Here is a 16,717-nt window from a genome sequence, read left to right as displayed (position 1 = left end):
TTTTTACGCACAGAAAAAAATTGAGGTCATACCATTTAACTCTTGAGTTTTTATATTTTTGTTTCTCTCTCTCGTCCATAAGACATACATTGAAGTAAATGTTATTTAATCTTATAAAACCCACTGATTACAGAGTTAAGTGATTTTAAACAATGTTTTAAAATTTTATTGCATGCCTTTTAAATCATCATAACAACATAGTCTCCCATATCTTTAAATATTTTTCAGAAATGTAATGTTGTTAGACATAAGATACAACATTTAAATAGTAAATGGCTATTTACTATTAATTGGTTAAAAGTGCTGAGATAAATTCCATCTTTGTAATTATTTTTCTGTTATTTACAGTCATTAGTTTGATTACATAGTGTGTAATATGAAGCCTTGGATTTAAAGTGTATCATTGTTAACATAAAATGGGAATAAAGGATAACCACCTGCCCAATTTTATTGCCACACAAGAATGAAGAATTCATATATAAGATGAGAAATAGTCACAGAAATCCAACTTAAAACTAGTGATCAGGTTCCAAGCGAAGATACCTCAGATTTTATTAACTTGAAGCAGCTGTTGTCTCTAATATGACTCACCCTCCTTGCCCCCCAGAAGTGGAATAGGTCTTATAAAGCATACTTGTGTTCTTTTTTAAAGCAGCTGGCTTCCCATCATTGAGCTGTTTTTGAGTTCAGGAACCCCAGCTCTTAGCCTTTTCCTTGTGAGAGGAAAGGCTGAGGCTCTTAGAATTTTTTCCCTGTGCAGCTGCTGGAAGGAGAGGGTGAAAGAGGAAAGAGCCTTTGACGAAGTTCTGTGCGAGGTCTGGGCACAGTGGTGGGGGAATTGGGAAAGAAGGATGGATAAACCATATCTGCATCTGTCAGCGCCAGCCTTGCTGCTGGGTGTCTCATTGTCATAAACTCTCAGTAATGGGAGGGACAGGACAGGGGACAGTCCCAGGGGCATGTGGGTGGGACTGGAAAGAGGAAGACAGGCAGATTCCAAGGGGCAGCTTCCCAGAGGAAAGGCTGCTCCTCGGTCAGGTGTGCATGGTTCAGGGTTCCATCATGGAATTCCAGGAGGAGCACTTGAATAGCAGCCTCCAGCATTTTTGAAGGAGACAAGTCAGGAAGACCCTCTGGTTCCTGGCTCACTGAAGTTGACTTGCTGTGTGACCTCTGGTGTCCTTCAAAGAGCTGCTCAGATGTCATTCTTCAGGGCTGCCTTTGATTCTTAGCATGAAGACATCTCCATGCACTGAGGGGTTGTCCCTACCACAGTTTCTAGTTATGGATTAGCATGATTATTTGAGTAATATTTTCCTCCCCCTATTTATCCACCATTTTATCCCTAGCATCAGGCCCCACACCTGGCATCCTGAAGCCCACCATAAAAATTCATCAAAGGAAAAGATGACCTTTATTTAGCTTTTTGAAATCTTTTGATAAAAATATGTATGAAAGTTTTGATACCCCTTTTTTGGGTGAGATAGCATTATATTTTCTAACAGGAAAAGGGCAAATTATATTACTATTTGTATTATTATATTTCAATATAATTACATTCTAAAATGATACTTTGCTGTTTTAGATAACTTTTATATCCTTAGTTTCGGAAACTATATTTGGAAAAATCTTAACTTTTTATTTAAATGTTTTTCTTGAATGAAAAACTTTCATATATCATTATTTTGCTGATTAAATGTGAGAGTCTCTTGATGTTTAAGCCACTAGAAAAAGTCAAAGAGGAAAGAGCGTGTTGTTAATTATTATGTTCATTTTAAAGATGAGGATGTTGAAACTTAAGAGGATTTCATAGTCAGTGGTGAATTGAGGAAAGAAAATTGGGAGGTAGGGAGCATTTCTAGGAATTTTTTCTTATGAATCCTTAAGCATATTTTGTAATTATTGCCTTTTCCAAATCACCCTCTCCAGTGATTAGCACAGTTCTCTGCATGTGTTAAGTACTAGAGTTACAATTGAGTTTATGTATGTAAGAACGATAAGGCTGTGGAAGGAAAACATATATCCAGCTATAGATTGTCAGTGTTGAGTTACAATTGAGTTTATGTATGTAAGAACGATAAGGATGTGGAAGGAAAACATATATCCAGCTATAGATTGTCAGTGTTTAAGCCTATTCTTTTTATTTTCCTACACTTGAAATAGTTGCTTTCAATTCAGAAATAGAAAACCAAGATTAACATGGACTCTTTCCTTTCTCCTCTCTGAAGTTCGAATACTGAACTTTGATCTTTTCCTAGAGTTTTCTCTTCTCCTTTTATTAAATTCACTGTGTATATCTTCTGTCAATTTTACCTCCCCAAAGTATAGAACTTTGTACACATGCCATTGATTCCGACTCAAGCAGTTTTGGAATTGGAGGTCATCATACTAGTGCAAGCCTGAAGACAACCCTTATTTTCCATAAGGAAAGGGGGATACCAAGGAGAACAATACTTTTAACAAAACGCCAGTGGGAAAGTTTTAATTACTTCAGAGAGTTGGATTCTTTCTAAACATCCTGGACTGTGGGAATCTCTGCAAATTAGGATTCTCCCTACAGGTTTGTGGATTCAGAGTTTGGCTCTGCATTTCAATAACCATTGCAGCTGTTTTATTTTGTTGTTTCACTCTGAGAACAAAGGTGTTTCTTCTGAGTGCTTCCCCAGGGCCTCACACTCAAATTTTCTTCCTTGTCCCAAGAAACAAGGCAAGTTTTAGTAACTAGTGCTTGTTCTAGAGAAACAAAGTTGTGGCTCCAAAATGTTCCTTAAAAATGTCAGTGATTCTGGTATAATCATCCTCTCTGAAAGAAAAAAAAAAACAATTACTGGCTCTGATTCAAAAAACAACAACACGTTAGCTATAAATCCTCTAATCACCTCTGAAAAGCAAAAACAGACATGTTTAATTTTTCTATCCCCTCTACAAGTTACCTGCTTTGTCTGGTGATTAAAATAGGCGACAGCTAATCAGGCCTGTTGGAATCTGCTCCTTTCGCTGCCACTGAGGGCTTGGGCTCAAACCTCATCAAGTGAAAAAATATAAGAGAAAAATCTAGTACTTATTAGACATGCTCTCCAAAAGTCATCTAGAGCAGAATTGTTCTGGTTCGCCCATTTGGCATGATAAAGAAGCAACATGTTTTAAGAATCTGGTAGTTTGATCAATATGGACACCTATCCTTTCTGGAGCTTTTCATAACTCCACAATTTACTAATTATTTGCCCAAGGAAAATGGGTGCTATTCCTTGGAAGAAGTATGATGATGATGATGATGATGATGATGATGATGATTCTACTGATAAATTACCAAGGCACTAAGGATGTTTGTGTGAAATAGCATAGTCAATGCCAGTGAGTGTGGATGAAAATTCTGGAATTTGGCTTATTTTTTTCTCTTATCTTTATGTCCTGGAGGCCTTTCTAAGTTAGGATATAGAAGTTTCTACCTCAGTTTTGAAAACTGCAGTGTAACAGTCCATGGTATAGATAATTCATTTCCTTAGCCATTTCCCTTTGAACATACATTATGGTTTGTTTCTAATTTTTCACTGTTGCAAACAACACTGTGGACCACGATTGTGTGAATGATGATGATGATGATGATGATGAGGACGACGATGACGACAGCAGCAAGCAGACACTTACAGAGCACTTATCTGTGCCTGGCCTTGTTCTCATCCTGAGGGGCAGTGTGTATGTGTGTGTGTTTTTGTCCTCTCTCAACAGTCCCATGAGAGATATATACCTCCTTATTCTCATTTTATATTTGAGTAAAATGAGGCTCAGAGAAGTTTCACAACCTGGCCAGTATCACAGCTATTAAGCCACATAGCTGGATTTGAATCCAGATGGAACTTGATAGGTATATATAAGACTGTAAAAATACACATTCCCTTTCATCAGGCCTTTCTTCTGCCCTAAGTGGTGGTCATTCTCCACATCAGTCCTTGGCCCTCTATTCTCCATCTAAGGCTGCATATAATCTTCACTCAGCAGCTCTGTGCTGGTCATGCCCAGATGTCCAGGCGTCATGGGCCTCCACTTTGTACCTCCAGCTGCCAGTGAGATAGTTATAGTTGTCAGTTTCTTTCTTTCAGCTCCATTCTTTCTCATTCTTGTTTCCTTGAGTCCTTATGCCCTCTGTGGCTCTGGCCAACGTGAGCTTCCTGAGGATGTGTGAGTCATGCATATTCCAGCATTTCCTGTCACCCTGTCCATGCCTTCCTCGCCTCTCCAAATGCTGCCACTGCTTAGCCAGAGCTCAAGATAATCTACTCCCTGTCACCTTGGCCCACTCCTCCAGCCTGTATTGACATTTCTACCGGTGTGTTCTGAAGTCCCACCCTGGAATTCTTAAGATATATATAAACTGTGACATTAGAAGACTTGAGTTCAAATACTGGGTCTGGGCTACTTTGCTTTGCTGACCTTTAGTTTGCTTGTCTCTGATAGTTCTTACCTCATAGTCAGGGGGAATAAATGAGATAATTGTGTCAACCATGATAATTATCCTCAGAAGTGTAAGGACTATTCTGAACTTGGTGCATGACCTTCCCATCTTGGTGCATTTTTATAGGCTATTTTTGGAATTAAGACATGTCCGCTTACCTTGAGTCAAGTATGAAATGTTTCACGTTTTCAAAACACTTTCCCTTCCTTATAGTCTCTACCTTGACCTTTAATTATTCTGTTTGATATGTTAGTTTTCCCTCTTTAAAGTATTCAGACTAGGGTTAGCTGATACTTCTTCTCACCAGGGAATCAAGCCACTGTGGTGAGCACATAGTAGGTTGTGTTTATTATAGTGTGATCATTAGTGAGTCTCAAGTAGGCTGAGGCTGCATGAGTCATCACACTGAGCAACTGTGCTCCATAGGATTGTGTTGTTTATCCTCTGATAGAAACATTTACCTTCCTTCTGAAGATCTGTTTTCCCAATACCTTATTTGAGTATCTTCAAATCCTGAACAGTGTTTGTTAATCATACTTCTTCCAAGGAATAGCACCTATTTTCCTTGGGCAAATAATTTGTAAGCAGACATCCAGATAGGTCCAATTAGAATTCGCTAACTTAAATAGTGATGCCTTCTCAGTAATGGTTTAATCATATTTCTCTTATGTTCTCCAGAATCTAGTTGATAAGAATGAACTGTTTTTTTTGAAAGCTACTGTGGACACATACATACGTACATGCCCACACACACCTCGTACACACCATAAACATATGTTTGTGGTATTTCGTATTTCTTCTAGAGAAGAAAACACCCTAACTTTACAGGGTTTTGAGGAATGAATAAGGTAATTGTGTAAACTCCTCAGTGAATCTGCTGCCATGTCCAGTTATTATCCAATTAAAGTTAGTCATCAAGACACTTCATAAGGGAGAAAGTTTTGAGTGGTGAGAAAGTTACTAGGGCAGAAGAAGTATAATAGTGATTATGTATGTAATGCTATTTCCCAGCGACTGTTCTGATATATAGGTATACACACACTCCTTTAATTTCCACATAAAACCTAAGAGGCAGCATTTAGGTGGGGAAACTGAGGTCCTGAGATGAGTAACTGGGAGGACAGAAGATGAGGACTTGAGAAGAGGGAGAAAATGTATGTGCCCCACATGACTGGAGTGTTTCTCTTTGTATCACTGACCCTAAACTCAGCATAGAGAGGACTGTCCACAAGGAAGGAGAGGCAGTGAGTGGGGATAGAAAGTCATAGGCATCAGTTACTTGGACATGCATGGGTATTTCAGCTCAGCCACTGCCTAGCAGTGTGGCATTAAGATTTCCTGATCTTCTCCAGACCTCAAGCCTTTCACAGGTACAACAGGGGAAAGGTAATGGCCTTTGTGTTGCTATGAAAAATAAATAAAATCACATTCAGGTATAACCATAGGTTTAGTCTACTGCTTCAAGGAGGTAGCATCTCAAGAATATGATCTTTTAGCACTTTGAGGATTTTCTCTGTGGGCTTCTAATATTAGAAGTGGGGAGATAATTATATATATTTCTTTCTTTCTTTCTTTTTTTTTTTTTTTTTTTTTTTTTTTTTGAGACAAGGTCTCACTCTGTTGCCCAGGCTGGAGTGCAGTGGTGCAATCACAGCTCACCTCAGCCTCAACCTCCCAGGCTCAGATGATTCTCCCCTATTAGCCTCACAAGTAGGTGGGTCCATAGGCAGATGCTACCATACCCAGCTATTTTTCTTTTATTTTTATAGAGATGAGGTCTCACTAGGTGGCCTAGGCCAGTCTCAAACTCCTGAGCTCAAGCGATCCTCCCACCTCAGCCTCCCAAAGTGCTGGGATTACAGGTGTGAGTCACTGCACCTGGCGTTACATAAGTTTCAAATGATACCAAAGGAACATTGAACAATGGTAGCCATTACTTTCATTTGACAAAGCTGGTGATTTTTGCTACATTCACTTTTCTGGGTTCCCTCCCTTTTTTCTTTCTATACTAAAATATTTCAAAGCTCATCCAAGACAGTGTATCATTTTCTCCTACAGACTGCAGTATCCACCTCTCAAAAAAATACATTTTCTTAACAAGTCACAACAGGAGTGACAAAATTAAACCTAAATTAAAAATTGGCAATATTATACCTTTGACCCTGCACATACAGGGATGTTTTAGCTGGTTTACTTGTTCGAAGTATCTTGTTTCGCTCACAGTTTTTACAACCTCAAACATAAGGTGTTCTCTGAAAGCATACACTATTCTGTACTGTTCAGTTTTAACTTGTTTTCTTACTGATACTCTCCTTATACACATGTAAAATAAAAAAAAACATGGTGCAACATTCTGCTTCTCCAGGGCAGACACTTTGGAGCATTGCTGTCTATGTGATCCTTGTTCCAACAAACCCACTGATTCCTGAAGCAGGCTCAGAAGCTGTTTTTGTTTTGTTTTGCTTCTGCTTCAGTACCAGTTTATTCATCCCCCCCTTACCCTGATCATTGGCATTTCTGTTTCTTTGTAATTCATAAACCTGATATTAGACCAGGACATCTCTGGGTAGACACACCATATGCCTTCATTTTTTAGAAAGCATTTATCAACAACAGTAAGTTGCTTTGGGGTAACAACTACTTGGAGTTATTGGCAATGTCTGTTGCCATGAGATTTGGCTTGAAGCTGCACAGGGCAGCTCTACTTACAAAAGTGGTTTTCAATTTTGACTTTGCAGTCAAATCAGCTGGGGGGCTTTTAAATAAAGACTGATGCCTGGGCCCTACCTTAGAGATTTCTGGTTGAATTGGTGTAGGGTAAGACCAGGTATTGATTGTTTTTAAAAGCAGCTCTCCAGGTGATTATAATATGCAGCTAGGATTGAGAACCAGTGCCTTAGAACAGCCATTCTCAAACTTGAACTTGCAGCGGAATCACCTAAAGGGCCTGTTAAAACGCAGACCCCTGGGTAACACCCCAGAATTTCTGGTTCATTAGGTCTGGGGGTCCCTGGGTGGTGGCGAGACTCTGCATTTCTAACAAGTTCCCAGGTGAATCTGTTGTGGCTAGTTCTAGGAACCCACTTTGAAAACCACTGGCCTACAGGGATCTTTCCGGTAGCTTCATTTGATTTTATAAGAAAAAAGATAGGATTTCCCATGCTTTTAAGTTGAACAACTACTTAAGGCACAGATATTAAAATATTATGCTTCCCACTTCATAGGCAGGTTGGACCATACCCTGCTTCCAAAGCCAGCCTCTACACTAACAGGCAGCCAGGGCCCAGGAGCTGAAAGGACGTGGATTAGAGGCAGGCGAGAAGTTTTTTTTAAGTAAAAAATGCTGCAGGAAACCATAGAATTGGACTAAGGTTAGCAAATTGCCTTTGGATTGTGAGACGTGTAGCTTAAGATGTGGTGAATAATTCCCTGGGCAGTATGTGTGGCACAGAAGTGCGAAGGTGACTCACACAAACATGGTATTTGGCCCCCTACAGAGAGTTTAACTGTACAATGTACAGTCTGTGATGAGACATATCCAGTTCTTATTTAATTGCACACCCTAAATTTCTTTTTATCCAGTTCCTGAGACTTGTTAGTTCCATTTCCTTTTCCAAACATTTCCCTCAGTCTTTAAGTGAAAAACCCGTTATGAAATGTTTGGCATCAAAGGATGCCACCTTTGCCAAGTACCAGGAGTACACTTGCTGCATCATCCTCCATTTGTCCTCACCTGATTTTATGGAACTGTGAACTTTTATTAGCAGACATTCTGTGTCCAGAGACTTGAGATTTGGGCTTGTAGGGCTGGACTTTGAACCCAAGCCTACAGCAGACAGTGCAGCTTGATTCACTTTCTTCCTGCCACGCAACTTCTCTCGGGTAAAGTGCCCTTTGGTAGCTGATAGAGAAGAAAAGAGCCTATTCTGTCCGTTTGACAGACCCCTAATTAATAGTAATCATGAAAATTGAAGTCATGCACTGCCACTGCATTCATCATTGTTATATTAGCAATTCCTGGACTTCATGAACAGAGCACCCCTTATTCTGCAATTAGATGAAAAATAATGGCATCAGTTTAGCTATAAGGAAGGAAATGTTCAAGTGCAACCCCTGTATAATTAAGCTTAACATTATTATCAACAGAAAGTGACTATAGTTGTGTTCAGAGGCGACAAGAGATATGCCACCAACCATTTGACCTATGAAAAGAAAATGGCTTTTGTGATGTTTGATGTTCCCCTTAACAACCAGCTTTGTGCCTTGCATGGGGCAGGTGCCATTTTCTGCACCATTTTCTCTCTTTTCCAGCTGTGTTAAAGTTCTTTCTCATCCGTTGTCGTGACTGCCTTTGTAACGCTTGTCGGTTTTCCACTTTTCCTTATGACTTCTCCGGCAGCATCTGTTACCCTGATTTTTGTTTTATCTTTTTCTTTATGTGGGGACAATCAGTTTTCTTGACTCAGACACACGGGCTTTCTGACATATAAAATTTAAAAAATCCATTTAATTTTTAACTAAAACAGGTGTTGAATGATTGACCCTATCAAGCAGCTCACTGTAGAAACCTCCTAGCTTCTTTATTGCTCTCTCATAATTCATTAGCTTAATAAATGCTTGTGTGAAAAGGCAGAGGCCAAGATTACCAATCTTACAATATGGATGTCTGCCCACTCCCTCTCTAGCCCACATCCCAGGGAAGTCATTTAGGTTGAGCTCTCCACAAGACAAAGCTCCAGGGTGTGTGCTACAAAGAGCCTCAAATTAGAGAGTGCTCAAAAGTAGGATCCCTCCTTTGCTTCAGCATACAGAGTGTTCACCTCTCAGGGAAATTCTGCCTGCATCCCCTTTTGTGGAATCTGGGGAAATAAAATGTCTGTATCTTCTGCTTCCTGACTCCCAGCAGCCAGCAAAATATTCAGTATTTTGGAGCTGGTTACAAGAAACTTTCAAATCCTCAAACATCATCAGAGAAAGCCACAGACCCCAAGCTCCTGTCAGATTTGGGTATATAGTGCTTTCTGTCTCTCTCCTTAGCACCTAAGATTAGCTGGTGGATACCAAAGCCCTAAAGAGGAAGGGGTGCGGGTGCAGGGGTGTTGGCCTAGTCTTAATTTAGGTTTAGCATATGTCTGAAGCTTCCCCCACTTTAACATTTTCACCAGAGCCCAGACTCATCTCAGCAAGCACTCCCCCACCTCTTCGTTCTAAAACCCCTGTGTATTATGAAGGAAATGAAATCCATATGTTTCTGATTCATTTACATATAGCTCATCAAAATGTAGTTTTGTAAGAGCTCTTTGGTGTCCAAGAAACCTTTGGAGCCTTTTTATGAGACTTTTAACCCTCCCCCGCTCCATTCCCCTTAGAACCAGGAAGTTGGGACTTGCCAAGAGTAAATAAAAGCAAGCTTTAGAGTTGACTCTGGCTCTGGCCTGACCCGTCTCTGGTCTGAGTCTGCAGTGGACTCAGCTTCAGCAGCAACAGAAAACACTGCCTTTACCCTTTTTCTGGAGCCACGAAAGTAGGCACTAATCCCACTTATACCCAACGTGACCTCACGTGACAGGGAGTTCCAGCATCTCTTGGAGGTAGCCTCTTGACTCCATGCAGTTGTTTCCAGCTGAGCCTCTTTCCTCTGTCCTGTGAGTGGAAAGCTGATAAGCCAGATGGCTGCACCTGGACCAGAAGCTTAAGGAGGAGTTCCTTGAAGCAGTCCCCTCATCTACCCGCTTACAGGCCACTGCACTGTATTTCTAAGACTTTCCAGGCCAGATTCTTACCAAGGGACTGCCTTTGCATCAGAGACTTGTATCTTTTCATTGGGACCATGACAGAGGCACCCACAACTATACCAGGCTTCATGGTGGTATTGTTGGTGTTGCTGTCACTTACCAATACTCTTCTGAGTGTTTAGTTTTTCTTCGTCAAGAAAGGCTTATAAGCTTTAAGGAAAAAAATCTGTCTATTGCCATGAAGACTCCAGAGCTTTTACTCTGAAAAACCACAGAAATGAAATGAGTCAACCTATTTCCACAGTTCAGCTAGGGAGAGGTTATGGGGTGTTTTTTCTTCTTTATCCTTGGATGATGAATTATGGAAAACCACTCAAGAGCTCAGTATTCCTTACTTGGGCTGTTGTCATCAGAGGGGTGGAAGGAATTCTGACCTGATCTTTGCACGTCCTGGCTTGTTTACTTGATTCAGAACGGTGCTGTGCCTTTGAGAGGCAGAACCTGGGTGCATGGAAATGCATAGGCATGTGGTGGGGAGCAGAGCTGGACCTGGAAGTTCTCATCCCACTTTCCAGCTGCTGAACTCAGGCTTTTTCCAGAGTTCGTTTATTTCTTCATGTGGATGCATATGGTGTAATAAAAAATCATCTGCTCACTCATATATTAGATCACCTCCAAGCATGCATCTTCAGAAACATGCTTGATCTTCCAGGATACAGAATTTGATAAATTCATTGCTCAGCTTCAGCGTGAAGACACTGCATTTAAATTTTACTCATACGAATTTTGTGTTATATGTAAATGGGAAAATTGTTCTCAGCAGAATTTTTGAAATATTTGATGGCAACTATAAAATGTTTTAGACAAGTTGGAAAGCCATCTGGATTATGTATTGCAAAACCTTGAAATCCAGGCTTCACCTGAAATCCCATAGTAGGGGAAGCCATTACAAAAAACACTGTATTCAAGCTGTTTCCTCACTGATGAATGGCCATGGCACAAGTGTGCTGGGTTATTTGGTTACATTTATTGAGAAATAAATGTAAGGACAGACAACTGTGAGTTCATGCAAAAAGTACTTTTGAGTGGCTTGAAATTTGCCTTATAGACAATGACGATTATTTGATGCAGTGTGGTGGTAAGATTGTCTTCAGGTCTGTACTCTCCAAAAATATTGGTTTACAGATAATGAAGCACTACACACATTTCCCATTTAATATCCTCACTGGGTCGCCCGTGGTATCATGCCAGGTGGAGAAACAGAAGCTAAGCTTCCTCCAATGAATTTCACCCAGAGTTATTCATTCATTAATTTGCTCATTTATTCAACATATATTGAGTGCCTTCCCTGTGCTGGGTCTTACTCTGGATACTGGGGACACAGTGTCCAAGACACAGGAGGCTCCTGCCCTCACACAGCTTCTGTTCTTGTGGATGGAGCTTATTTATATTTTAGCAGTCAGGGAGTAGCAGAGCCAGATGGTGAACCTGGGCCTTTTAGCTTTGTTTAAAAAAAAAAAAAAGATTCTCCCCCTCACCTCACCCCAACCCCCACCCCCAACAAGTGTCTTCCCTCAAAACAGCCCTTCTAATGTAGTTTGGAAAAAACTCTGCCATGGCCCTCAGCAAAATCCACACACTAAAAGTTTTTGAGGAAAAAGCATTTTCATCAGAAAGTTGCTGTGGCCAAGAAGTTTAAAGATCCAGGGACTTCTGTTGACATGTTTTAAGTAGTTTCTAGTTGATAGAGTCTCAAAACTGGAACTGCTGGAGGGTGCCCTGTGAAACTTCCTTTTTCTTGTAGGTCAGAATGGTTGGACATTGGCAATTCCTCATAGTGCAGGCTGTAACATTTTCTTTTTCTTGGTATCTGATGTGTAGTAAGTGCTCAGTAAATGTACCCAGAATTGCTGTTATGTCTGCGGTACTCAAACATCTCTGAGAAATCGTAACCATTTGCCTCTTGTCCATTTTGCATTTTTTTCTTACGTAGCTAAAGTTGTAGAACATTTTATTAAAGCTTGGTTTTCACAACCTTTACAGCAGTAGCTAATAGGATTTCTTACAGTGTGATCCTCCCTTCCCCAGAGAGTTTCTTAAGCCCTCCAATCCTCAGATGATGACCTTTCTAGGAAAGAGTTTGCTGTTATTACCCCTGGAGGCTTTAATGAAAGGGGCCTGGTGGCATAGCAGATAAAGCAGGTGCAAATTCAACACCATCAATTGTGGTAAGGGCTTCCACTCACCTCTTCCCAGGCCCAGTAAGGAGACACCAGGTGCTTGGCACCCAGTGCAGGCTCAGTAAAGGTTAGCAGTGATTTTTGTTATTGCTACTAAATGCCAGTATCGGTGGGCATGCTGTAAAATGAACAGAATAATCTAAGTGGACCTCTTTATTTCCTTTACTTCTTCCCTTTCACATAGTTTCTATTGTTTTGTTGTTATTTGTATATATGTGTGCATGTCTTTGGAGATGGGAAATACAGCTATGGAGGTTTTGAAGAGGCACAATATTGGGTTTAGTTTTCATATCAAAACTTACACATTCTGAAATCTGTGAAGAAATGTGCCACAAGGAGATGCCTGGCATATAATCAGCTCTTCAGAAAATGCTGTGATTAATGGTAACTCCAACAACTATTTCCTTCCTTCCCAAAAGAAAAGCACATGATTTTATAGCATTTTTAAATGCCAGGGTGTCTCATCAACTCAGTCTTTTCAGTAACTAAAAAAAAAAAAAAAAAAAGTTGGGAGGTTGAGATGGGTGGATCACAAGATCAAGAGATTGAGACCATCCTGGTCAACATGGTGAAACCCCGTCTCTACTAAAAATACAAAAAAAAAAAATCAGCTGGGCATGGTGGCGCACGCCTGTAATCCCAGCTACTCAGGAGGCTGAGGCAGGAGAATTGCCTGAACCCAGGAGGCGGAGGTTGCGGTGAGCCGAGATCGTGCCATTGCACTCCAGGCTGGGTAACAAGAGCGAAACTCCATCTCAAAAAAGAAAAAATATAGTGGAAATGTAAGGTAGTCAATGGAAAATATTAAATAAAACTGAATATCTTAGCACCACAGAGTGATGGTGTCTTTTGAGTGTTTATCATTCAAATATACATAATAAAAAGAAAAAAGCATGTGAGGTGATATAATTATCTTGATTATGGTGATTTCACAATGCATACACATACTGTCATATCAACTAGTATACCTTAAATTATGCAATTTTTATTTGTCAGCTATACTGCCATAAAACTGGGGGGGAAAAGCCACTCTTTTAAAGCTTTAATAGGAAAAAATCAAAAAATACATAACAGTTCAAAATGCATTGTTAAAGAGCAAGTTTAAAAATACTCTGTATAATATCTCATCTGTATAATATACCAATGGACATGGGAGTAGAATAACAATGGGAAGAAACACACCAATGATGTGGGGGTTGGGATTGGATAGGCATACAAAACTTTTGTTGTTTTTTCTTTTTTCTTCCTTTTTTTTTCTTGAGACAGAGACTTGCTCTGTCATCCAGGCTGGAGTACAGTGGCTCAGTCTTGGCTCATTGCAAGAGTAGTTTAGCTGTTATAAAAATTTATTTTTATAACAGCTAAAACTACTGAATCTGAGTTAGGTAAGTTGAACCCGCTTTTTGCTTGTTGGTCTCTGGTCAGTTTCAATAGTGTGTTTTAGATGTTAAAGGTATCAGATATTCTGTGTAGTAGCCCCAAGGATTGACTTTGCTGAGCTCAGTTCTCTGCAGTGCACTTTATTTCTAAGTTAAATAGTTGGTCCAGTTTTATCAGCATGCTGTGACGTGTCAGTGTCATCTACGTTTACAGCTTTCCCTGGAAATGGACTGTGGAAGAGGTAAAAAGGCTAAAGGAAATATTGAGTCCTTTATCTGTTAGAAACCCTAGTTAAGAGAAAGAGAGAACACCAAATAGCATTGCAAGCATGCAAGAATAAATTCTTCCATTGTAAACACGCAAGAACAAATTTAAAGTCTGGATGAGATACCGTTTTTCCTTTCAATGTAAAACTCAAATTTGCCTCATTTGTAAAAGAGGGAATCCCCTCACCTTTCAGGTGCTGCCTGCATCTCACTGCAGAAGCTGGCTTTTTGCTTCTGCAGAGGTGATGGGCCAATTAAATGTGCATAAGGCAGTTCTGCTGTGCTCCTGGGAAATCCTATATGCTGGGTGCTCATACCCCAGTGCTGGCCTCCAAGGTGCAGGGCTCTGGACTTGCCTGCCTGCTGAAACCAGAACCTTCATCTCTCTGTTCTGGATGCTGTTTGTCTTGGCATGCCACTCCTAATGACTCTTGGAAGTAGAAAGCAATCCTGACTGCTTGGGGTTTCTCTCTAGATGTCATCTTTACCTTCATAAAGCTGTCTGTGAATATGAGCAGTGTGTATTTGCATTTATCCAGGTAAAATATTAATCCCCAAATAGAATATGGAGTGTCCAGAAGTGCCAGACACTTGGAATACACACAGGAAAGTGTCTTTTGCTGTGGCAAACTCCAGTTATGGAAGGGGTGTAAATGCTTGAGGTTCATGAAGTACCAAATTTGATGATAACATTCCACATAACTCTATGAAGTTAATAAATATGTGTGTGTGCATCTCATGTAATGATCTTCAGCAAGAGAGTCTCTTGTTTGTTTTTGAGACGGAGTTTCCCTCTTGTCACCTAGGCAGGAGTGCAATGGCACAATCATGGCTCACTGCAACCTCCGCCTCCCGGGTTCAAGCTGGGAATTACAGGTGGCCACCACCACACCCATCTAATTTTTGTATTTTTAGTGGAGACAGGGTTTCACTGTGTTGGCCAGGCTGGTCTCGAACTCCTGACCTCAGGTGATCCACCAGCCTCAGCCTCCCAAAGTGCTGAGATTACAGACCTGAGCCACTGTGCCTGGCCAGCAAGAAAGTCTTAAAATACCTTTTTTATGTCATGGTCCATGTGGAAGATTTGTTTACATTTAACCTGTAAATCTCCCAGGAGATTTACTAAAGATCCACTGAGACAATGTAGCTGACAGTGTGATCGTAGCGCCATTGCTCATGGCAGCCACGTAAACAAACACATCCTTGTATTCTTGCCCAGGCGCTGGTTACCTGCTGCTTTCTGGTCATCTAGAGAAACCTGTAAAATATTTCTGCTGATTTTATTTTTCTTTGCCTTTCTCTGCCCGTAATTATTTAGTAAAGCCATCAAAGTGGGAGTTTCATTGTGTCCTTTTTTCCTTAGGTTGTTTACAGAACTGTGAGGACCAGTTCTAACACAACCCCATTAATAGTTCCCTCTCCAGAAAAACCTCCAGATTATTCTTATTTTCTGTTTTTCCCCTATAACTTTAGATTCTAATGGCATCTCTTTTACCAGTCACTTGTGGTCTAGAATACTTCAAAAGGTCTTTTGAAAATTATTACTCAAATACTACCTTTTAGCTTACCACTCTGCTGAAACTATGTCAAGCACCCATAGGTTTCTAGCGTTTACAAACATTTAAATAATATCAGAAAGTTGGAAAGTGAAAATAAAATAAGACGTGGTCTCTGCATTCAGTGACCTGTGCAATACATCGAGCTTCACAGTGTAAAATACTATATGCTTGAAATTGCTAAATTAGCCACTTAAGAGACTGTGGGTTTGGAGACACCTAGAAAGACTTCTTGGTAAAGGTGAGACTTTGCTAATAATTATTTTAAAAATTGCTGTAGAAGTCCAACGTGTATATATCACATATATAATGCAGAAAAAAGACTGGAAAGAAGTAGCAGAATCCCAGCCAAGTGGCAGCAGCATGTGTAGTGACTCAGAGCTTGCAGCCTTAAACCAGAATGCCTAGTTTTTCCTTTTATTGGCTGTTGGACCATATAATTAAAGGTTAATTAACTTCTCTACACATCAGTTTTCTCGTGTACAAGGAGATAATTATGGTTCATAACTCATAGGCTTATGTGGATTAAATGAATTAATGTATATCAAGAATTTAGACCACTGACCTACAGAGTACTCGATAAGTGTTAGCTATATTGGGCATATTTGAATGGGGAGATTAAGGAGATTACATTTTCTTCATAATCTTTAATTTTCTGGACTTTCTACAGTGAACATGTTGGGCTTTAGAAGAAAAATATTTCTGAAGTCAGGTCTTTCAGTAAGGTTTTAAAGATATATATAACACATGTGAGTCATACTTTGATGATTGAAAAGCCAGTTTGAGCATTTTTTCATAAAGGTTAGGCAACATTTTTTGCTGACATTCAACTCAAATTTTTTCATTAACCTCCATAAATGGAATTAAAAGTTTTCCACAAGTTCCCAGGACCCCTTTGCTTCTTAAGAAGTTTTAGCATACATTAGAGTAGACAGTTTCATTCCCTTTATCACTTTTAACAGTAAATATATTTTAAGAATTGGGTAAACATGCACCTCAGAGATAATGCAATGTGTTGCAGTTATTTCTAGAAAATATTAATAAATATGTTTGTATACCTTCTTAAAGTAACTTTCTGCTAAACTGT

General features: G+C 39.9%; 1 protein-coding gene and 1 long non-coding RNA gene across 4 annotated transcripts in view; one reads left to right on the top strand and one right to left on the bottom strand.

Moving 5' to 3' along the window:
• The window catches only part of PDZRN3 (PDZ domain containing ring finger 3), a 237,006-nt gene that overhangs the window by 66,225 nt on the left and 154,064 nt on the right, over nt 1–16,717 (top strand). The gene's annotated exons all lie outside the window — the stretch shown is intronic.
• LOC144579562 (uncharacterized) overlaps nt 35–16,717 on the bottom strand; it is a 36,200-nt gene continuing 19,517 nt past the window's right edge. The window contains exon 2 of the long non-coding RNA XR_013527430.1: nt 35–2,803. This is a non-coding gene — a long non-coding RNA (uncharacterized LOC144579562). The remainder of the gene's footprint in view (nt 2,804–16,717) is intronic.

The sequence above is a fragment of the Callithrix jacchus genome, chromosome 15 (genome assembly GCF_049354715.1).
Source record: "Callithrix jacchus isolate 240 chromosome 15, calJac240_pri, whole genome shotgun sequence".
NCBI classification, from domain to species: domain Eukaryota; kingdom Metazoa; phylum Chordata; class Mammalia; order Primates; family Cebidae; genus Callithrix; species Callithrix jacchus.
Note: the sequence above shows the minus strand (reverse complement) of the source record. Positions and strands in the feature narration are given on the sequence as shown.